We start from the raw sequence: 24,472 nt of genomic DNA on the forward strand, positions 1-24,472 counted from the left end.
AATCCATAGAGGAAGCCATGGCTGACTAATAATATAATACAAAGTTTACCTATAAATCTTCTGAAAAATACATTGAATATCTAATAAAGGTATAGTCATATTTTAAAAGTAAAATGAGAACTTGTTTTATGTATAACATCCTGTAATGACATGAAGATTTTAAAATGAACAATTATTTTTATTACTCTCTTATTAATTTTAAGGTGGACCTCTGTGTTAAAATATTCAGATATGGTCAATAGGACCGTCTCAAGAAGAACAAAAGGGTAGAGCTTATGTTTTCATCATTGCTATTTCAGGAACCACCAGGATTTCAAAGGTTTACTATTTAAATCCCCTTGCTTTTGTTTCCACAGAGTAACAAAGATACTCTGAAAACCAATGGAACTACTATTTCTCTTTTGCCATTGTGTTCTGAATACAAATGATTACAAGAACGTTCTTTCTCTTTTTTTCTTAGACACTGGCTAATGCTTTTAGAGTCAAGAAGGTACTAACTGCAAAAATGAAGGAAGTCCTATTGGATACTTCCTCAGTTTATCGAAAGTTTATTGAAATAACAAAATAAAATAGAGCAGAAAGATTCTGTTAAAAATTGGTGTGGTTAGCTTTAGGTAACATTGCTATTAAAGCGAAATCTTATTCATATTTCTCAGCCCACAGCATGTACAAAATTAACAGTTAAAAGAAGAACTCAGAATGAAAAAAAATGTTAAAAATATATCTTGATGAAACGTTCACTTCCCTCTGTATAACTTGTAAATTAGCCATGGGAACCTCCCACCTGTACCAAACTCTCATTCTAAAAGTATACCATTAGTCTTCCCTTGAGCTTCCCACGGTTTTTATATCTCATTTAAATTTCCTTTACCCACATCTTTTCTCCCTATCATTCAGTCTTCTCTAATATCCTCAGTTGACAGCGACTATCATTTTTGAAATTAACAAAGTAAATGAACAAATGGAATGTTGAAAGAATACAGTAAATACCTGATAGAGTAGAAATAATTTCTATCATAATTCTAATTTAGAGTCTCTGCATTTATATTATAACCTGGACTTTATCTTTGATCCTCCTGCTCCTCAGAGTGTGTTCCTTGGACCATATCCTTACAACACCTGGGAGCTTGTTGGACATACAAAATGTCAGTCCTTATCCAGACCCAGGAGATTTAAATCTGCATTTTAAACAAATTTCCAGCTGTTTCATCTACTCATTAAAATTTGAAAAAAATCCTACCCAGCCTACCCAGAAAATGATATCAAAACTTATCCTTGCGTTACTTGAGCTTACAACTGAAACTACAGACAAGCTTGTAAAAATAATCAAGTTTTAATGTTTAAATTCAATAAAACTACCTTTTAACATTGCTAAAATGATGCTGGATAATATAGCCAGTTGGACTGAATCATTCTATTTTTATTTATTATTTATTTATTTTTTTAAAACATTTTATTTATTTGTTCATGAGAGACATGGAGAGAGAGAGAGAGAGAGAGAGAGGCAGAGACACAGGCAGAGGGAGAAGCAGGCTCCATGCAGGGAGCCTGACATGGGACTCGATCCCTGGTCTCCAGGATCAAGCCCTGGGCTGAAGGCAGCGCTAAACTGCTGAGCCACCCGGGCTGCCCGAATCATTCAATTTTTAATTAAAAAATTTTCACTTCAAGATGCTGTTCCATTCCCTATTTTTCATTAGATATCAGTCATTAGATATCTTTAGTAGACATATCTGTATCTCCATTAGATACCTCAGAAATCTGAAAGAATGTGTACTACTAGACAGACCCATTTGTGTTACTTACACTACTGTGATGGGGCTGGAAAGCTCAAGTTCTTTCAGTCTTCCCATCTCTCCATTCACAATATCCAATGACTTTTTTAGATGATCTCCAATTCTTAGTTTACTTCACATTTCTCTGGCCACGAGTCCAGTCCCACCCCTAACAAAGCTCTTGGCCTCCATCCAGTCTCTGCTGCTTTCACTGAACTTCCTAAAGACAGCATTTCCTAAAGCAGGTTTACAGGAACACCAGCTCTATACTGTTTTAGTGAGAATGACTTCTCCACAGTGTTCAGTGGGCAATCGTGTTTAGGAATGCTTTATAAAGCACAAGAGGATTCTTTACCATCAGTGGATCATACTTTGAATAGCACTACATTGAATTGTAGTTCTCAAACTGAGAAGAGTAGATATTGAAAAGAAATTAAAAACTAATCGTTGACCCCAGCTTTCATAGGCTTATGGTCATTCGGTAGTCATCAATGAGCTAAATGTATGAAGTGTTTAGAAAAGTTATTTGACCAGAGAACCTTTTTTTTTTTTTTTCCACATGGTATCTACAGAAACTGGGGTGCTGTACTATGTTTTAAAAAATGCCATTAGGGCTTTCCTCATGTTCTTCCGCTTAGGACTCAAAATGGCTTAAGACTCCCACCCCTTAGCACATCGAGTTCAAATATCTGTGTTTTTTTTCTCCCTGTAGGACTTACTTGATCTTATTTCTGCCCTATTATCCTACCTACACAAAATTGTGCCCCCTGGCTTTACCACACCCAGAGTTAACTATCAGAAAGGCTCCCCTCCCAACCCCCGACCTACATAAACTATACAAAGCCCTGTCTCCCCAAGCCTTTGCTCACAAAGGGAACGAGATTTTCAACGTACCACTCAAATCTAAAGCATATTTAATGCCTAGATAAGTTTCAGACTTTTCTGGCTTAAATTGAGCTTTCCAAAAGTAAATCCAGAAAAGAGGATTTGTGTAAAAGTTATTTATTAAGATGGTGCAGGAAAAAGTAGGTAGGGGAGGAAGAAGTGGGATCCAGGATGAGAAGGGAGCAAGCATGGCCACCATATGTAGTGAAGTCCCATAGAGGGTCACTTGGGCTCAGCCTTGCAGAGGAGCTCTGGAGACAGCGTCGTGACACCTCTGAACCATCTCATCCAGGTGCATTGATTAGGCTGTGCCTAGTTGGTGGAAAGGGGCAAAGATGCACGAGTATTCACAGCTCCTGTCTGACAGAGACGTCTAGGTTGGCTACTCGGAATGGAGGCACACGGAACCTGGGAGTACAAAGCTGGTCACGCATTCAGAGATAGCTCTGAGGTCTGGTGTCAGCGGCAGCTTCCCGACCTTCTCTAACACTGTCACTCTCTATTGATTGAAGCCTCACTAAACTTGTCTCTAGAATTATTTAGTTTTGCACTTTCTTGCTCTCTATGCCCCTGTATATATTTTTCTATGTTCAGCAAGCTTGTAAACTCTTCCCGAGAAATATTCATGCATAATAATTCTCTTGTAACTTCTGCATTCCCAAGCAAACTCAGTTATTTTTTTAGGAAGCATATTACCAAACAAGAATTAAGCTTTGCTTATCAAGAATATGAATGTGATATGAATGTGACAGGACTCCAACACACATCATCTAACACAAGAAGCAAGGTAGAAGCTGGGATTCCAGTTGGGTCAGGGTTGAAGGAAAGATTATTATTTTTTACCATTATGTAGGAATTAAACTGGACTATACTTTACAAATTAGTTCATTCCCCTTGATATTTGGATCATAATAACATACAATCTCTTTTTTTGGGTTATAAAAATCAGCAAGATTATTAGGTTGTTGTGGGATACTTGGGTGGCTCAGTCAGTTAATCATTAGGCTCTTGGTTTCAGCTCAGGTCATGATCTGAGGATCATAAGATTGAGCTTCATATAGGGCTCCAAGCTGGACTGGAGCCTGCATAAGATTCTTTCTCTCTTTTTCTCCCTCTCCTTATGTCCCTCCCCTCCCTTCAAAATAAATAAATAAATAAATAAATAAATAAATAAATAAAAAATAAATTGATGTGAGCTGACAATGCAATTTGGAAAAATGATATATGAGTCAGTAGATTCACATCACCACTAAGAACATTCAAGATTTTATTGTCCTTTTCTCTCTAAAAAATAATATTTTTCCTCTATCTTTGTTTTGAGGGTTAAATAAAATAATAACGTACAATAGGACTTTATAAATCAGAAAACACTGTTTCCATTTTAGCAATCATAGTAGGTATATTATGCAAACAAATAGAATATTTGTTGTTACTCAAGTGCGAACAGCATTAGAATACAGTTAAATTGTTTTTTTAGAAGCCAAAAAGCTTTTAGCGAACTCAAAATTCTAAGTTGATTTTCATTTATTTAAGATTTTTGTAACTAGATAATATTTAGCATATAATCACTGCGCGAATGATAGGTTGCTGCTTAAAAGCTCAGAGTCGGAAATCTGCATGTTTCAAATTGTATTGCCTTCCCATATCATTTCTTTTCCCATCATTAAGGTAGCTTTAGCATGAAAGGCTCAAAATTGCCAATTAATTAAAACTGTTGCCCAGTTTCCTTCAGCTGTGCATATAACCCTAATTGAGCTCTGCAGCTGGGTGAATGCAACCCTCGAATACCAATCTCATCTCATAATTGGTTGCACAATGTTGTACCTCTCAAATATGTGGTCTGATGTGCCAAACAAAGACCAGAAAACCTCAGTTTTCCTAAACTTTTTTTTTGGCATATAGACTTATAACATATTTAATCTTTTGGTTAGCTCTTTGAAACGGGTAATTGGGGCAAACATTCTAGATTTTGACTTGGTCTGTTTCATATTGGAAACATTGTTCTTCTAGGTGCCCCAGAGAGGACATCAAAAAGTACTGTTGGTGATCTGGGCCTTCTGGTTTACTGACAACCAGTTCCAAGAGAAAAGAAAGCAGCCAGGCTACTGAACAGATACCTGACACGGTGCATAAATCCTGAGCAGTGAGCTTTGTGATGACCTCTAATCCCATGGTAGCCATCAATGTCATCCATTCTCAAGAAAAGCTAGCATTCTTATGCTTCATTAGTGAAAACTGGATTACCTAATATCCTGAATTTTCTGCATCCTGAATGTCACATTCAAGTTTTTGGCCCAGAGGATCTGGTAAGTTACCTTTTAGTGAGCATTTATATTATGCCAGAAACCATATCATGCTATATACTTTTTCTCATTTGATCCCTACAATAATTCTAGAAGTAGATGCAATTTTGATCCTACTTCCAATTATAGAAAATGAGTTGAGAGATTATAGTAATTTCTCATCTTCAGCCAGGTTTCCCTGGAGCAGAGCCAGAGATAAGTATTCTAGGGCAGGTGGTTTACTAAGAAAGTGCTTCCAGGAGAAACCAATAGGTAAGTGGGAACAAGAGAGCGGGAAAAGGGAAAGAGCCAGGAAGGAAGAAACTTGACAAAGTCTCAGAGGTGACTTTAGCCTATGAGCACAGGGGAGTCCTGGGGTGTGAGGTGAGCTCAAGATTACTCAAGTCCAAAGCAAGGGAGCTCCATCTTTCCTGCCTCCACACCGAGCAGTAATTTGTGGAGTCTTATCCTAGGGGGTTGTAAATTCCTAGATACTTTCTCTTCTGGGCAAAACCAGTTTCTAAAGTCCAAGAATGCTCCTGGAAACAGGGAAAAAATGGGGCTGCTACTGGTGATTGGAAGAGAAAATTCAATAAGGAGGGCTAACGCAACCAACGTTATCCTATGCAGCACATAGCTAAAATGCAGGGAGACTGAGCTTTCATCCAAGCTCTCTCTGACTCTAAAACTTAGGAATTTTAACCACTATCCTGAATGTTAGACAAAAGTGGTCTGGAGAGTGGGCAATCAAGGTAATGGGGGTTCTGTATATTTTGTCCCAGGAAGAGTTGACAAAAATTAACCATAAATATCCTAAAGTAGGGAAGATTAGAGAGAGAATAGACAGTTGTCTTGAGTTAGTTTGAGAGCTATCAAGCCCTTGGAAGTAAGAGTTTTGAACTAGGTTGTTTCTAAGTGCAGACAGAAAATAAAGGGTATAAACTATAGGGAAACAGGTTGAAGCTTGATATAAGGAAGACTTTTAGGGCAGTAGGACTTTTCTAGTAATGGAATCAGCTGTTTCTACAATGAAAAAGTCGGCCATACCTCACATTTCCAAATAGTCCTAAATATCGTCAGTCAAAGAGGGCTACTGCAATGAGTGTTGGATTATGAGATTAACCTCTAGGGACCTCTGATTTTCTAGAATGAGAACATAGTTTGGAGAAGCTGCTTGACTTGCTATGTCATCATTCCCAGACATAGATGTTATGGTGATATTATAGATATGCCCCTTTGTTTTAACACAAAAATCAAGTGTACTACCTTCCATTTGAAATATGAAATTTAAAAAGAATCAATTGCCCTGCTGACCCACCTCTACCCTCCAATCACCTTTCCCATCACATCTGTTCCTTTGTAATAAAATGAGCCAGGAGACAGTATGACTGCTGCATTAGGGAACTGAGTATGTGCAAATGTCCTCTAAATTGCTTAGAATAAATCTGAACTTCATGAAATTGAAGCAAGAAGATTGTAAAACAGAGTTTAAAGGGAACTAAATATCACCACAGAGAATGTGGCTGCAGAATCGAGTCAAAACAACTCAAAATAACTAATCTAGTACAGACAAGTTCAATAATTAATAATCCCACTTCAGAGGAAACTGTTTGTAGGCTATCCACAAGTATTTTTACTTATGCTTTTAAGTTTTTCAAAGCCTGACACTGAAGGTCTTAAATTATTCAAATTCTATGTATTTATTTTTAAAACATTGAAAATCCTGAGAAAGACTTCTTTGTTCCAAAAAGAGGCTCCCTTTCCCTTTTCAAATAAAGTGTCACACCTAAATTATCAAGAACATTAATGGTAGTTAACCAACTCATCAGAATTAGTTCTTATCTTTTAGTGCTACCTTAGGAAAAACAGGGGAAGTGCAGAGTTGAACAATTAACCAAGAATGTGCAGATTAAAAGCTTCTGTGTTTACTTAATAAAACTAATTATCAACATTTTCTCAGTGACAGACTTGATTATGATTGGAGATTTTTTTTTAACCTCTTTATCTTTTACTCTCTGTTTTTCTCATATTCTCTATGCCTCTTCCTCTCTGTTCTTACCTTGCCTTCTATGTTACATAAGGAAGAAAAACTCTAATGAAAGGATGCCTAGTTTTCTGTTCCCTGACTGAAAACAAGGGTAAAGAGATCAATGGAGACAGTTAGTGTGATCAGTAATTCCCAGAAGGGTTTTTGTTGTTGTTTGTTTTAAATAAAAATATGGTACCTTTGGGCAAGTCCCCATTTGATAAATGGCTGCCTAGCTCATTAAAGAGTCCTCTCTTCCAAGAGGTTGGTGGATAAGATTTCCTACGTTTTATACAACATGTTATAGCTAACTTTTTCTTAACTTATCATTATGTTTTTAGATTCAACCATGTTAATAGATATAGCTGTAATTAATTTGTTTTGGCTGCTGTGAAATATTCCCTTGTGTTACTGTATCACAATGTATTCATCCATTTTCAAGGTAATAAAGCTTTAGGTTGTTTCTAATTTGTCTTCTTTTTTTTTTTTAAAGATTTTATTTATTTATTCATGAGAGACAGAGAGACAGAGAGAGAGAGAGGCAGAGACACAGGAGGAGGGAGAAGCAGGCTCCATGCCGGGAGCCGGACTGGGACTCGATCCTGGGACTCCAGGATCAGGCCCTGGTCTGAAGGTGGCGCTAAACCGCTGAGCCACCGGGGCTGCCCTCTAATTTGTCTTTTATTGACAAGACTGCAAAGACTTTCTTTTACATGCTTCCTTATGCACAGATTGGTTTTTCCAACGCTTAGGACAAGATTTTCTCCATCTAAACTAAATGGTGCCATACTGCTCTGCAGGGAGGCCCCACTGACTTACACTTTTACCCTTGATGTGCAGTGGGGAACAGAGACCAGTGTGTGAGTGTAATGTCCTTTATGAGTTACCCCTATAATGTATGTTAGTCAAGGACATAACATGAAAGGATGGACTTCAAAAGGTAAGACAAATGATCTATTATGGATAATTGTGTGAGTTGCACAATTAAGTATATAATCTAAGGTAAAGACATTTGAGCATCCATGATGGTAGGCATAAAGCACAATAAAAGCCATGAAACTGAGAAGAATTCTATGAAGACTGGGGAAATGGTGAGCTAGAATCGTGTCGGCCTTTGAGAAGTTGTATTATGCTGTTTCTAAAAGTATTTCTGCCTTTGTATATAAGTCTATGGCTTATTTACTTTTACATTATTTACTATCTTTCTGTATCAGTCAGGCCCTTGTCTAATTTCTTCTACAAGGGTCATAATTCCTATTGTACAGTCAGAATCAAAAATACATTTTCAATTTAATAGATATTTATTGAATATTGAATTAAGAACTACTTCTCTAGGCCCTGAAGATTTAGCAGTGAGCAAGACGATATGCTCTTTGCACATACAGAGCTTATAATTTAGTAGGGAGAGGGAGGGAGACAGTAAAAAAGAGAATACAGTAATTTCAAGGAGTATTAAGAATGTGAAGGAATTAGGGCTCCTGGGTGGCTCAATTGGTTAAGCATCAGACAGCTGATTTTGGCCAAGATCGTGATCTCAGTGTGTGAGATTGAGCCCTGCACTGGGCGCAATGCTGGGCTGGGAGCCTGCTTAAGATTCTCTCCCCAGTCTCTCTCAGTATATACCCCCTATTCCCCCATCCAGTTGCATGCACGGGTACTCTCTCTCTCTCTAAAAAAATGTGAATAAACTAAAATAGTGATTTCAGAGTCTGGGGTTCATCAACAGCACATTTATTGTGAACACCTTCCATGCTTCCATGTACCAATGCATGGCATCAGTTCTTACCAATTTTGTTCAGTGTTCAAAATAATAGAGGATAGAGGTCTTAGCTTTTGAACTTGACTTGAGATAGCCTAACAATATTTATATGAAGGCTTTTGATATCATCATCTGATCATATCAGGGAAATTATTATTGCAGTAGTTTTGTATTTATTATGTGATAGATAAACAATGTAGATATTTCAAGAAGGAAATTTATAATCCAGCAGAAGAGATCACAAACCATACATAAAATGTTCCCAGAACACATAGCAGCAATTGGTGGCTCTCTACTTGGGAGGTGCATACCCTGAGAACTAAAGGAGTTTGGAAAAAACACTGGGGTTGTCAAGAACGAATTCCACCAGGTATGATTTAGGCTTGAAGACTGACTGCAGTTTGACATGGAGATTGTCAACTTAGATCTGTGTGGCATCATAATTCTCTATGAAATTAATTCGTTTACTCCAGCAGCTTTTCTCTTCCTGCCCCAGATTCCATTCCAAATTAATTGGACTTCCATCTGGCATCTGCTTATTAGGCCTGATTTCTTGCCTGGAATGGCCTTCAACTGTTCTTCCCTTGTCTCTTCCTAGTATTCTTGGTTTCTTTACTTCTCTTGTGGGTGGGTGGGTCCTGAATTCCTCTGTGCCCCCAATTACCTGCAGGCTGCCACTGTGCTGCCACTGCTGACACTGCCGGGTTAGTCCTAAAATGGCCTCTCCCTTCTTTCTAGTACTTGCTACAGCAACAAGCAACGTGTAGAACAGAAGTCACTCAAAGGAAAACAAAATCATAGTGATTTTCTCCTGCTCAGAAAAAAAAAAAAAAAAGAAAAAGAAAAAAAAATCTGTTGGCAGCAATCTTCTTTCAGAGTTCTATTCTCAACAGCTACCTTGACAAGTTTCCTTCAATTTTATTTTATTTCAGTTTAAAATAAAGTAGGAACAAAATAAAAGGACCAACAAGTTGTACTGCACTGACAATTCAGAAGCACATTTTATGAGCAAGAGGGTGAGTTTGGAAGTCAATCTAAGGAAAAATGAAAAGAAAAAGGATATGTTAGAGATTCCACATAAAAGAAAAGAATGAATGAAATCGTGAAAAGAATATACAGAATTCTAGATAATAACAACTGAAAAATACAGGGCTTGATACAATAGCATTCAAGATTTTTCTAAAAGAACCGTGAATGCCTTTCAGCCTAAGATTGTTTCAGGAATTCACTTTTCAAAAAACCCCAACAACGTAGATTCTCATGTATTTACTCAATATATTTATGAAGTCTGGGTACAGCCATCTTTACAAAACTGAGGTAAAGAGCTGAATTTCTGCCGTTGAACAGTCTGCAGTCCCATTCAGACAAACCAGGATAGTAAATACGATCATTAGCTGAGGCAGCTCTGAGCTGGGCAAGAGTGTGGTGGAAACAGGCTCTGCTTACGTTTTTTCTACGTAATTAACATCTTACATGTAGGGTGGCTTTAGAAACTTTTGCCATATTTTCAACTTGACATTATAATTTAAATTTCAAAGTTAGGCCATTGATCCTCAAACCTTTAAAAAAATTTTTGTAACAAAATGGGATCCAGTTACTTTTCCTTTCCCTCACCCTCCTTAATTCTTCTGCTCCTTTTTACAGCTACCTTCCACCCTATTCTGATTTCTCTTTTTAGACTCAGATCTCTCATTCCTTTCTCCTGGCTTTACGTTCTAGGTGTGGAGACAGAGTGCCATTTTCTATTTCATTACTCTTCTCTACCCAGCTAGAGTGCCTAGTGCGGGGTTCTGCTCAGAGAGGGCTTGTTGACAAAATGCTGGAAGTGTCTAAAGCCACCCCAGAGAGAGGGTGTTATTGCAATGCTATCTTCTTATGGATTTCAGAAAGAAATCAAGGGAACTGATTAAACAGAGAATGTATTTGTACTGCGGAATCACCTCCCTGAGAATCAGTGGGAAGTAAATTACAGGAAGGAATCCTGCAGGGAAAGTTGTTCTTGATTAGACATCACTCTCACTGACCCCTCAAAGGGAAGCCCAGTGCTCAGCAGTGGTACATTTTGACACAAAGCACAGGAACCATGTGAATTAGTGCTGACGGAAAAATAACCTGTTAAAGGAACTGGATTGGGATTCCATTTTAGCAAGGACAGAAAGTCTAATGATTCATTCACAGGTTGATATTTTTGAAGGGGAATACAAACTCATCATGTGGGAGACTACTGCTTCCCAAGCAAGAACCCCTGTAGGTGTATATATATATATTTTTTTTTAATTACCATTTACCATTCTGATTGTTCTCAGTACAATATTCTTATATAAATGAGTATATGCTATCAGAAATGTACAAAGTACAATGTTAAAGTTTTCCTCTATTCTTCCCCTCCAAGGTAATTTTCATTAACTGGTATATATCATTCCTATCTTTCATTTCTCCAGAAATGCCGTGTTTAATGGTTTTCAAAATTATGTAGAGATGAGATCATACTAAATTTGTATTGCCCTGTAATTTTTTTGACTTAACATCCTTTGTTTAGATCACCAAGCCACAGATAGAAATTTAACTATGCTAGTACAATGTATGAGGATTTATACTGAATAAATTCAAACTCAGAGCAGAGTTCCCTGGGCTAAATTCTCGGTTCTGTTGGGCTTGTTTTCAAAGAAGCAACTGACTCTCAAACGAGAAATTCATTTGGTGTTTGGTATTTGAAATAACTTAAAACATGAACAGAGAATGGTTAATCATGAAACCTGATACAGAGGAAGCACTTAATAAATACTTATTCAATTGTATTCAATTAATTTCCCTTAGTCTGCTGTTACAAGTGAATAGCAGGGTTCTCTTAGTCTGTCTATATATTTATTGTAAAATATCAGCACCTGAATCCGTCTTATTTTATCAATTAGTTTATAAATATTTATTGATTGCTTACTGTAGTCTGTCAACAAAACTCACCCACTATGATGAGTCTTTTCTACATCAGAAATTTTGAAGGTGGGAAGTCATTCTCAAATCAATAATAAGATCAATAATAATAAACTGTTTCATTTGTAAAGTACTTTGCTGTTTACAAGACACTTTCATATAGCCTCATCCCATTTAACACTCACAACAGCTGTGGGAGTCTGATATAATTCCCATTTTATAGAGAAAGAAAGTGAGCCTGCCTCTCATAGTAATTGATTATCCCAAGCTGCTGAACACAGAAAAGTGAAGAAGCCAAGACTCAAACTTCCTTACTTCAAATGCAGGATTCCTCTGGTATATTTCTTCTGGCTACAAAAGTTACTACTCTATGGGACAAGCTCATTAAAAAAAAAAAAAATCACATCTAAAGAGCTGTTTATATAAAGTGAAAAAGCTGGTCTCTGTTGGTATCAAAAATAACAATTTAGGACATTATGAGGATATGTGTACATTTGACCAGTAGTATTCAATCCTGCCTATTCTCAATTTATGTTCTTTTGACCAGGAGTATCAGCATCCCCTGGAAACTTGCTAGAAAAGCAAGCACCCCCCCCCAACACACACACTCCTCCTGCTTAGACCTACCAAATTGGTATTTGTTTGGGGGCTAGAAATCTGATTTTAATAAATTCCGTAGACTATTCTAATGCACATTAAAACTTAAGAACCATAGTTCTATCTAGTGAAGTGGAGGAAGATAAATAAATTGCTATTCAAATCTAAGCAACAATGTGTTTGAAACTTCTTGTTGAAACAGATTTCTACTGAGGTCCAAAGATATACCTTCTATAGCGATCAAAGGACAGCTTTCTTGCTTGAAACACAAGCAACTGCTCTCTGGTACAGGTAAGAACTTATTGCTTCCAGGTATAGTAGTAGAATTTCATTTCCCTTAATATAGCCTCTATATTCTTACTATTGTGAAAAAAAAATTGAAGCCTCTTTAATATACTTCTCCATTAATTCTCATTTCCCACATAGGAATATGAGATACTTTTGTGCCTTTTACTGGTTTATTTAACACTCCAACACATGACTTCACAGAAGTCGTATGTTGTAACAGTATCCTACAATGTGATGATATTAGAAAGTGGGCCCTTTCCAAGGGAATTAGAATTAGATGAGATCATGAGGTGGGGTCTTCATGAATGAGATTAGTGCCCTTATAAGAAAGCCTGCTTCTGTTCTGCTCTCAGCCACATTCAGATACAAGAAGGTGGTCATCCACATCCTGAAAGAGGATTCTCACAAGAACCTGACTGGACTGGCCAGTACCCTGATCTCAGAGGATTTCTAGCCACTGAAACTGTGAGAAATAAATTTCTGTTGTTTATAAGTGACCTAGTCTATGGTAATTTGTTACAACAATCCAAAGTGACTAAGATAATGCCTAATTCATAAACACATACTTAAAGTGAAAGGAGGAGAGCCATAAAATACAAAAGGGTCAAGTCAGACTTAGGCTACTGCTTAAAACTTTTCCCACATCATACCATGATTTGAAATATTCTTTTTCTTTCTTTTTTGTTTTTTAACAATTTTATTTATTTACTTGAGAAAGAGAGACACACACAGAGACGATAGCGCAAGCAGGGAAGAGACGGAGAAGCAGGACCCCTGCTAAGGGAGCCCAACTCAGGGCTCAATTCCAGGATCCATTGAAGACCTGAGCTGAAGGCAGATGCTTAACCAACTGAGCCAGCTAGGTGCCCCAGTTTGAACTATTCTTGAATGTGGTTTACTGCAGCAGAGACCTGAGATTTGATTCACATCATCCTTGGGTGGCCGCATCTATTTCAGGGAGTTCTTAGGGATTCTCCTAGATACTCAATCATCAACATAATGTAAAAATACTGTGGGGCAAAGGGTTCATTGATAGTTTTTCTATTAAGTTAGAAGAGTTTCAAGTAATTGCATGAAAATATTGTCACCCAAAGAAAATGTTGTTGAGTAAATTGATGAACAAACCTACAAGAAGCAGAATTTTGAGCATATCATGCACAGTATTTTTGCGTGTGTGTGTGTGTGTGTGAATGAACAGCCAAATATGTGTGGTCCACAGAAACTTTGATGTGCATTTAATAAAAAAAAACCTCAATTTTATTTTTAAAAAAACAGTTTTAGGTTCATAGCAAAACTGAGGGGGAAGTGTAGAAAGTTTCCTTATATCTCCTATCCCCACACAAGCACAAACCATCCGACTTCCATGTCCTGCACCACAGTGGTATATTTATTACGATCAATGTACCTATATTGACACATCATAATCACCCAGAGCACATAGTTTACATTAGGGTTCACTCTTGGTACATCCTAGAAGCTTGGACAAATGTCTAGTAACATGTCTCCATCATTGTAGCATCATACAGAATAGTTTACCTGCTCTAAAAATCCTGTCTCTGTTTATTCATCCCTCCTTCCCCCCACCTAACCCTGACAATCACTGATCTTTTTACTGTCTCCAAAGTTTTACCTTTGCCAGAATGTCTCATAGTTGGAATCATATAGTAGGTACCTTTTCACATTGGCTTCTTTCACTTAGTAAGACTTCCCCCAAGTCTTTTCATGGCTTGATAGCTCACTTCACTGTAGCACTGATAACATTCCATTGTTTGGATGTACTCGTTTATTTATCCATTCACCTACTGAAATGCACTACAGTGTCATCTTGGTCACTTCGAAGTTTTGGCAATTATGAATAAAGCTGCTATAAACACACATGTGCAGGGTTTTGAGTGGACATAGGTTCTTGATTCATTCCTGTTGCTCCACAACCACACCATTTGTTGGAAGGGGTTTAGATTTGAAGATTCTAAGAAACACATTGTAATATCTCATTCCCTGCTGACATACGGTGTTAAACATCTTTGCCAATGTTTACTTGCCCTCTAAATGTCTTCCTCGGATAAGCGTCTGGTCAGGTCTTTTCTATTTCTTACTTGGGTTGCTAATTACCTTATTAGTGAGTTTTTGAGGGTTCTTTTTATATTTTAGATAACAGTGTTTCATCAGGTGTTTGTTTTGCATATACTTTCTCCCAATTTGTGGCTTGTCTTCTTATTCTCATGCCATTGGCTTTCACAGAGCAGAATAATTTTAATGAAGTACAGCTTCTCAATTGTTTTCTTTTCACAGTTGATGCCTTTGTGTGAGAAATTATGAAATCTAAATTCCTTCAGATTTTCTCCTATGTTATCTTCTAGGAGTTTTATAATTTTGCATTTTATATTGAGTCTTATGATCCTTTATGAGTTAATTTTTGTAAACAGTATAAGGTCTGTGCCTAGATTCCATTTTTTCTATGTAGATGTCTAGTTGTTCTTGCACCATATATTGAAAAGACTATTTTTGCTCTATTGTGTTGTCTTTATTCCATTGTCAAAGATTAGTTGACTATATTTTTATGAGTCTGTTTCTGGGATCTATCCTGTTATATTGATCTATTTAACCACTCTTTCACTGATACCACACTGTTCTGATCACTGTAGCTTTATTGTAAGTCATGAGCAAGTTATTCATTTGAAGATGGGTAGTAGTCCTCCAACTTATGCTTCTCTTTCCATATTGAGTTGGATATTCTGAGTATTTGTCTTTCCATAGAATATATATGTTGATACCCACAAAAAACTTGCTGGAAATTTGATTAAATCTATAAGTCAGGTTGGGAAGAACTGACAGTTTAACAATATTGAGTCTTCCTATTCATGAAGGCTATTGAGCCAGCCTTGCATACTGGGATAAGTCCCACTTAGTAGTGGTGTATACTTTTTTTATACATTGTTGGATTTGATTTGTTAATGTTTTGTTAAGGATTTTTACATCTATGTTCATGAGAGATATTGTTCTGTAGTTTTGTTTTTTTTCCTTATAACATCTTTACCTGGTCTTGGTATTAAGGTAATTTGCCCTCATATAATGAGTTAGAAAGTATTCCCTTTGCTTCCATTTTCTGGAAGAGATTTCAGAGAATTGGTATAATTTCTTCCTGAAATATGTGGTAATATTACCCAGTAAACCCAGGTGGGCCTGGTTTTGTGTTTTGGAAGGTTATTAACTATCATTTCAATTCATAAAAAAGATACAGGTCTATTCTGATTGTCTATTTGTGTGTAGAGGGGTTAGCAAATTGTATCTTTTAAGGATTTGGTCCCTTTAATTATCAAATTTGTGAGCATAGAATTGTTCATAGTGTTCCTCTATTATTTTTTATTTTTTTTAATATCCTTGAGATCTGTAGGGATGACCTTACTTTTATTTCTGATATTAGTGATTTGTATTTTCTTTTTTTTTTCTTTGTTCTCCTGCTAGAGGTTAATCAATTTTACTGATACTTCAAAGAACCCATTTTTTTTTGTTTTGTTTGTTTGCTTTATTCATTTCCTGTTTCCAATTTCATTGCTTTCTGTTCTAGTTTTTATCATTTCTTTTCTTCTGTTTACTTTGGATTTATTGCTCTTTTTTCCCCTAGTTCCCTACGGAAGCAGCTTATGTTGTTGATTTTAGATCTTCTTTCATTTCTAATATATACTTGAATGCTATAAATTTCCCTCTCATACTACTCCTCTGAGTTCCACAAATTTTGAAAAGTTGTGTATTTCCATTTTCATTTAGTTCAAAATATTTAAAAAATTTTCTTGGGATTTCTTCTTTGACCCATGTGTTAGTTAGGAGTGTGTTGTTTAATCCTAAAAGATACATGCACCTCTACATTTATTGCAGCATTATTTACAAGAGCCAAGATATGTCAGCAACTCAAGTGTCCATCCACAGATGAATAGATGAAGATGTGATATATACATACAATGAAAAATTACTAAGCCTTAAAAAAGAACAAAATCTTCCCATTTACAACAACATGAATAGACCTAGAAGGTAAAATGTTACATGAGTTGTCAGTCAAAGAAAGACACATACCATATGATTTCACTCTTATGTGTAATTTAAAAAAAACAAAATGAATAAACAAAGAAAAAAAGGCGAACAGAAAAGCAGACTATTAGCTGTAGAGTATAAACTCATGATTGCCATAGAGGAGGGGGAGGGTGAAATAAAGGGGATTAACAGTGAGCACTGAGATATGTATAGGATGGCTGAATTATTATAGTGTACACTTGAAACTAATGTACCACTGTACATTAATTATGCTTGAATTTTTTTTAAAAAAGAAGTGTGTCATTTGACCACCAAGTATTTCTAGTTTACTTCCATTGTGATCTAAGAGCAGACATTGTATGGTTTCTATTTTTTTAATGTGTTAAATATGTTTTATGGCCCAGAATGTACTCTATATTGATAAATGTTCCATGTGAGATTGAGAAAAACTCTGCTGTTGTGTATGAAGTAGTTCATAGATGCCAGTTACATCCAGTTGACCTATGGTATTCTTAAATTCAATTATGTTCTTACTGATTTTCTGTCTGCTGGATCTGTCCATTTCTAATAGCGGAATGTTAAAGTCTCCAACATTAATAGTGAATTCATCCTTACAATTCTACCAGTTTTTCCTTCACAAATTTTGAGACTCTGTTGTTAGGTATCTATACATTATAGATTATTATATCTTCTTGGAGTGTTGACCTCTTTATCATTATGTGAAACTTCTCTTCATCCCTGATAACTTTCCTTGCTCTGAAGCCTGTTCTGTCTGAAATTAATATATCTACTCTGCTTGTTTTGATTAGTGTTAGCATGGTCTATCTTTCTCCATTACTTTTCTTTTAATCTATATGTGTATTTATATTTAAAGTGAGTTTCTTGTAGGAAACATAACTGGGTCTTGTTTTCTGGTCCATTCTGACAATCTGTAGTATGTATGTGTGTGTGTGTGTGTGTGTGTGTATATACATATATATATATATATATATATATATATATAATTGAACTATATACAACTATATATATACATATATATATATAATTATTGTTATATATATATAGAGAGAGTGCACACATGCAGGGGGATGAGGGACAGAGGGAGTGAGAGAGAGAATCTTAAGCAGGTTGTACACCCAGCACAAGGCCCCATGTGAGGCTGGATCTCATGACCCTAAGATCATGAGATCATGACCTGAGCTGAAATCAAGAGTTGGACACTTAACTGACTGAGTCACCCAGGCACGCCCTGACAATCTTTTAACTGAAGTATTCAGATCATTGGCATTTAAAGCGATTATTAATATAGTTGGATTGATATCTATTATATTTTCTACTGTTTTCTTTTTATTGTTCTTATTCTTTGTTTTTATATTTGTCTTCTTCATTTCCTCTTTTACTTATTTTGATGGTTGCCTGAGAGTTTGCAATATGCCAGGTACACTTTCAAATAACATACTACTTCACAGGTAGCGAAAGTACCTTATAATAGCAAAATATTCTTAATTCCTCTCTTTGTCTCTTGTATCATTGCTGTCATCTATTGTCATTTATTTCATATATATATACTTACACATTGTATAATGTATACATTGTATACATTTTTGCCACTATTTTGAACCAACTGTGGTCTACAAATAAAAATTTTGTTTTATCTTCACTTATTACTTCTCTGGTGCCCTCTGTTATTTTTGTTGATCTGAGTTTCTGATTTATATTACTCTCCTTCTCTCTTGTGAGATTTCTTACAAGGCAAGTCTACTGTCAGCAAATTAACTCAACTTTTGGTTGTTTAAGAAATTCTGTATTCCTCCTTAATTTCTGAAAGGTAATTTTGCAGAGTAGCAAACTCTAGGCTGGTGTTTTTTCATTCAACACTCTAAATATTTCACTCTCCTTTCTTCTTGCTGCATGGTTTCTGAAGAGACATTTATTTTTTTCCTGCTGTCTTCTTCTAAGACTTTTTGTTTATCTCTTCTGAAGTTTAAATATGACATGCCTAGGTGTAGGATTTGGGGTATTTTTCCTATTTAGTATTCTGTGAACTTCCTGGATCTCTGGATGAGTAACCAACATTAATTTAGGGAAATTTTCAATCATTATTATTTCAAATATTTCTTCTGTTCCCTTCTTCTCTTTCTGATATTCTTATTACATGTATGTTACACCTTTTATAGTTGTTCCACATATCTTGAATATTCTTTACTTGTTTTTTTCAGTCTTTTTTCTTCTTTGTTTTTCAGTTTGAGGAATTTCTATTATCATATCCTCAATCTCAGAGATTCTTCCCTCAGCTATGTCTAGTCTCCTAATGAGCCCATCAAAGACATCCTTCCTTTCTCTTACTGTATTCTTAATACCTAACATTTCTTGTTGATTCTTTCTTAGAATTTTCATCTCTTGCATTATCAGTGTGTTCTTACATATTGTCTACTTTTTCCATTAAAGCCCTTAGTTTATTAATCATAGTTTAAAAAAATTCTTAGTATGATAATTCCAATTGTCCTGCTATATCTGACTCCGATTCTGATCCTTGTTCAGTTCCCCCAAACTATTTTTGCTTTTTAGTGTGCTTTTTAATTTTTTATTGAAGGACGGACATGAAGGACGGACATGAAGGACTAGGTAAAAGGCACTGTAGTAAATAGGTCATTAGTAATATAATAGTAAGATGTAGGGGGAGAGGAAGTATTCTATAATCATATGATTAGGTCTCAGTCTTTCAGTGGGACTGTGTCTCTGGACTGTGAACTTCACCAGTGTTTCCCAGCCCCCCACCCCTTTAAGTGAAAGAAGATGGCTAGAAGGGGCTGGTGTTGGTTATTTCCCTTTCTCCATTTAGATTAGGCTCTGAAAAAAAAAATTCGGTAGTTTACTTGGGTAAAACAATTTCTTCTGAGGGTAGGCCTTGTTAAGAACAGAATGTTCAAATTTATTTCAAAGAAGTAAGAGATTTTCTCAGATATTCAGCAATTCATCAGTTACAGTTCAGGTTTTCCTTCCCAGCACTAATTCCCATGAAAGTTTCTGCTTTGGGATTTCTGCTCTGATATATTGTGAATCTGTATCCTCCTGTCTGTTTCTCTAATTTGGGGGGCAGTAGTTTGCCCAGTGACCCCACTACTCTGATTGATTTAGGAAAGTTTGATTTTTGTTGTTCAGCTCCCTGCTTGTTGTTAGAATGGAGTGACTGACTTTTATGTCAGACCAGAAAACCTGTGCTCTCTTTACAGATAAAATTGTTTCCTTTCCCTTCACGCTGAACACTATTTCACTAGGGAAGCAGATGACAGAAAGCTATATATCTAAATAAAGTTATAACAATGGAAAATCTGTACCATATAACATAGCTTTATAATCATGTTGCTATTTGGAAAAAGATTAATCACTAATTACAGTACAATTTTTAATTAAAAAGAAGGTGGGAACTAGATAAAAAAAATAAGTATGTGCAGTAAGCTAGTGATCAAAGCCAAACATTAAATTAAAATGTTTTCTATGAAAATATGAATCTGCTTATGCAGATTATCCCACCGAATTATTCCACCATCTGCAGAATTCATGCCTTTTTGTTTGACTCATTTGTTACAAGTAGCTTATCAACAATAGCACCCACTATTAACATAAATAAGAGATTCTCAGATGACTATAGGAAGAAACAATTGGAAAGTCATACCCTGTTAGAAAAATTAAAGAAACCAGCACTATATTTTCATGTTATGTATTACAGTATCAATGGGACTGTGTCTTTAAGAAATCTAGTTGTATTCCAAAAAGAATAGCAAATGTTAATCGTATCGTAGAAAATGTTGAAACATTTAAAGATGCTCTTTTTTTTTGATCTAGTTATAATTTTAATGCAGAATATGCGTAAAGATGGAAGCCCATTCAATGAATAATCTGCACTGCTGGCTGTGGCCAGTTATACTCTTACTGAGAAAATTTTTAAAATCACATTTTTTATTTAAAACATTACAAAACATGTCTTTAAAGACAATATTCACAATATGATGCCTGTATTATACATCAGTAGACACACCAACCTTCAGCTTTTATTTGTATGATAATGAATTGTTCAGAGAAGATATGAGCAAGCTTTCCTAAATGGAGTACCCACTGTTGATTCTTGTGATCTATGTCTTTTAGTCTGAGGCAATAATATGAGTACACAGAAGACATCAAGAAGATTTTTATTTATCTTTATATATATCCATCTATTTAGTTATCCAGGTAGTTACCTAACATCTATCTTTGTATATATATTTGAGATATTAGAAATGAAAATTCCTCTGTAAGATTCCAAATGCCCTTCTACTGGAAATGAATCTATAAGTTTGTACTTCAATGTAAATTACTTTTAAGGGCACCTGGCTTGTTTAGTTGGTAAAGCATGTGACTCTTGATCTTAGGATTGTGAGTATGAGCCCCACATTGGGTAGCCAGAATTTCATGTGAAGCCAAAAGAGACTAGAGGGCAAGGAGAAAAGACTATCACATGCTGAGACAAGACAGAAAAGAATTTAGAGTGCATTAAAAATGAAATTGTTCTAGATTTGTGTTTTCTTCAGGTTCCTGAAGCAACTCCTTCCCTAGAAGCACTTAGATTTCTCCCATGTGCTACCTTCGGTGTGATTACTGTTGATAGATGGCTGCTATCTCTTCTACATCAATAGGAAGGATGGTGTACTATAGTTTATGAAAGGAAACAATGCTTTTAAAGTGGCTAATGGTTATATTATTGCTAGAGGTGAAACTAGAGTTTATTTAACTATTGGAGAAACAAGTGTTGTTGGCTTTCAATGGAAGGCTCAGGCTAGAGGCCATTTTGGAGAGACCAATTAATGTGCTTTGAAGCTTACTATAACCTGCTATGGTTAGTGAGTCCATGATTTTTAGGGGAAATCTAAATTTGCAAGCTCTGTCATAGGCCTCCATTATCAGAAGTAAAGACAATAAAAAGTTTGTGTCAGACTTATGTCTGCTGTTATTAACATATTTTGTTCATAAATGTGTTTCATTAATAATAGCAAATGGACTTGGAGAAAAGTTATTAAGTGTGAACATAAAACCATGTCCCATATAGCTCAATTCAGCAGAGTTTATCACATCAGAAGAATGTCAAACAACAAAAGTTAAACAGGATGGGGGAACATAAGGCAGGAAAACACTAAATTAAGAATAATGAGAGATTGTTAACCCCTCCAGGATCAAATCAAACTTTTTTAAAAATTGATTTAAAATTAGACAGTTAGCTTTAGGCTTTATTTTTTTATTCCAAATAGTTGTTTGTTAGTGTCCTTTTGTTTCCTGAGTTCTCTAGGAGAATAAAGAAAAGGAGCATATGCCTGCTATCCAAAGGCTAGAAAACTTGGTTAATCTTAACGGTCAGAACTACAGTTCATATATGGTCATATCAGGCAGTACCACACACAGAAAGGGGTTTGTAAGCAGACTGTGTCAGCAATCCTATTCTTGGATGCAAAGGATTATAAGCCTAGCACAGAGTAAATAGTCAGTTTTGCTTACATTTTCAGAAGGCTGGACAAAAGGCTGCAGACAATATGCACAAAAGAGCTAAATTAATTCCTCAATTCAAGACAAGAGGTACCTACCTATATGTTGAAAGATAAATGGGATTTGCAACTCTCTACTTGAACTTTTCCAGTAATTAAGAACAACACTATATTTGTGCAGAGTTTGTTAATGTATACGTCTGTAGACACTGACATAAACATCTTTAGGTGACCCATGCACAGGCAATAAAGTGCACCTGTGATTTTAAAGTGGACTCTTCAAATGGGTAAGGACATCCCATTTTCACTAACAGTGTGTTGAAAAACTTTTTTTTCCTTTTCTGATTTAGACTGTAAAACATTACTTTAAGTAATGGCTATTTTCAACCGCAATAATGAAATAGTACTACTTTATTCTCCTTTAGTTTTCCAGACATGTCAAAAGACCATTTGATTGCTTAATTTTTTTAACATCTTGAAGTTCTTAGAACCAACTGGAATAACATCACTTCAATCTGAGTGAAGACATCTCTGATTTTCAGAATTCAGTGACTCACACATATTGTAGGAATGCTATTTTATTAGTTTAACACCTCAGAGATAATGTTTCTCTGAGGACATGGTTTTGAAGAATATTAAATTTGGCAAAATTTTCCAGCGAATTTTGCTATATGAGAAATTGCACGTTAACATGTATATGAAATTTAATATTTGAGAATAATATTCTATCTAAAAATGGCACTTAAATCTCTCAGGGGGCTCCTGGGTGGCTCAATCAGTTAAGTGGCTGCCTTTGGCTCAAGTCATGATCCCAAGGCCCTGGGATTGAGCCTCACATCGGGTTCATTGCTCAGCCTGCTTTTCCCTCTCCCTCACCCATGCCCTCTCATTCTCTCTAATAAATAAATAAAATATTTTAAAAAATCTTTCACATTACAATTGCTGTTATGAACTATGAGGTGTATTTGTTCTTTTAGTCAACTGATGCACTGGAGTAAATTAAATAGTAATCTACTATGTAAAATGAAAGAGTTAAATCTTCTTGGTAAGCCAATAAAGACTTCAAAAGTGTTTATTCATCTATATATGTTAATATGAAAGTGTGCTCATTTTTAATAAATAAATAAATAAATGTGTTTTCTAAAAAAATAGCTTTTTATAATGAAGATTTTTTTTCTAAATTTGTAAGAAAATAAGCTTCTTGAAGAGATCATCAATTGGACAAGATGATTCTGAAAAGAAAAGAACCATAAGAATTACATTTACATGGAAAAACAAATGAAGTATAAATGGGTTTCAGGAAGTGCCTTAATCAGACTGAATGTGACATGTGAAATATTTTTTAGCTTCCCAATTGGGATGGTATTTTTATGTTTCTAATTAAAGTAAACCTTCAAAGATTAAGTGAAATAAGTAATTGCTACAACTATTTACTGAAAGTGCTTAGCTTTATAGAGTGGTAACATTGAACATTAAAATGGGCATAGAGCTTTTTTACCCCTAATGGTATTCCAGAATTCCACTCTTCTAGTGCTACTGTGCACACTGATCATAAATTCCCTAGAGGTACGGAGGTTTGTTTTGGAAGAGAATTTAGGAAAGAAAGGATTGTGAACTTGAGTTTTGTGATCATTTCCTATTTTATCTTCATATTGAAAATGCTTGGCTATGGGAGACTGACATCTCATATACATTTTATTCATTAATTCAACAAGTATTTGTTGTGTGCACCTAAACAGCCTTACTATTTTAGGTACTGAAAATAGGCCAGTGAAGAGAGTAAACAAAAATCCCTATGTGCCTCATGGATCTTATACTCTTTTTTTTTTTAAAGTATTATTTATTTATCTATTTATTTGAGAGGAAGAGAGCCTGCATGAGGCACAAGCAAGTTGGGGGAGGGGCTGAGGGGAACAGAGAAGGATAAGAAGACTCTACTCTAAGCAGGGAACCTGACATAGGGCTTGATCTCACCACCCTGAGATCATTATCTGAGCCAAAACCAAGAGTTGGAAGCACAACCAACTGAGTCACCCAGGTGCCCCAGGGATCTTATATGCTTATTATATTAAGTATTGCTGTATTCAATATTTTTTGAATGAAAGCTTATTGAATAAATGTTGAAGGAATGGCCATTTGGGAGAGCCAGAAAACAAGTATTTTGAAATTTTGTAATTATGATCATTTTATCATTGTATGGAAATTATGGAGTTTCAATTGAGCATACAAGCTGCTTTCATTAGATAATATTTTGAAGGAATGTAGCCACCTAACCATCTGCATTTAGGTTAAAAGCTATATTTCAAAAGTTCTGTGTCACATGCAAAAAATTGTGTAAGCATATTCTAATAACCTATCTTATCTCCTAGAAAAATAATTAAATGAAA

The 24,472-nt window shown here is 35.6% G+C and overlaps 1 protein-coding gene across 1 annotated transcript in view; it reads left to right on the forward strand.

Annotated features, from left to right (window-relative positions):
- Positions 1–13,036, forward strand: part of LOC144312881 (uncharacterized) — a 105,556-nt gene extending 92,520 nt beyond the window's left edge. The window contains exons 8-10 of the transcript XR_013378525.1: positions 4,671–4,966; positions 12,458–12,546; positions 12,897–13,036. The gene's annotated coding sequence lies outside the window, so the exon portion shown is untranslated. The remainder of the gene's footprint in view (positions 1–4,670; positions 4,967–12,457; positions 12,547–12,896) is intronic.
- The last annotated feature ends 11,436 nt before the right edge of the window (positions 13,037–24,472 follow it).

This window comes from Canis aureus, chromosome 4 (genome assembly GCF_053574225.1).
Source record: "Canis aureus isolate CA01 chromosome 4, VMU_Caureus_v.1.0, whole genome shotgun sequence".
In the NCBI taxonomy this organism is placed as follows: Eukaryota; Metazoa; Chordata; class Mammalia; order Carnivora; family Canidae; genus Canis; species Canis aureus.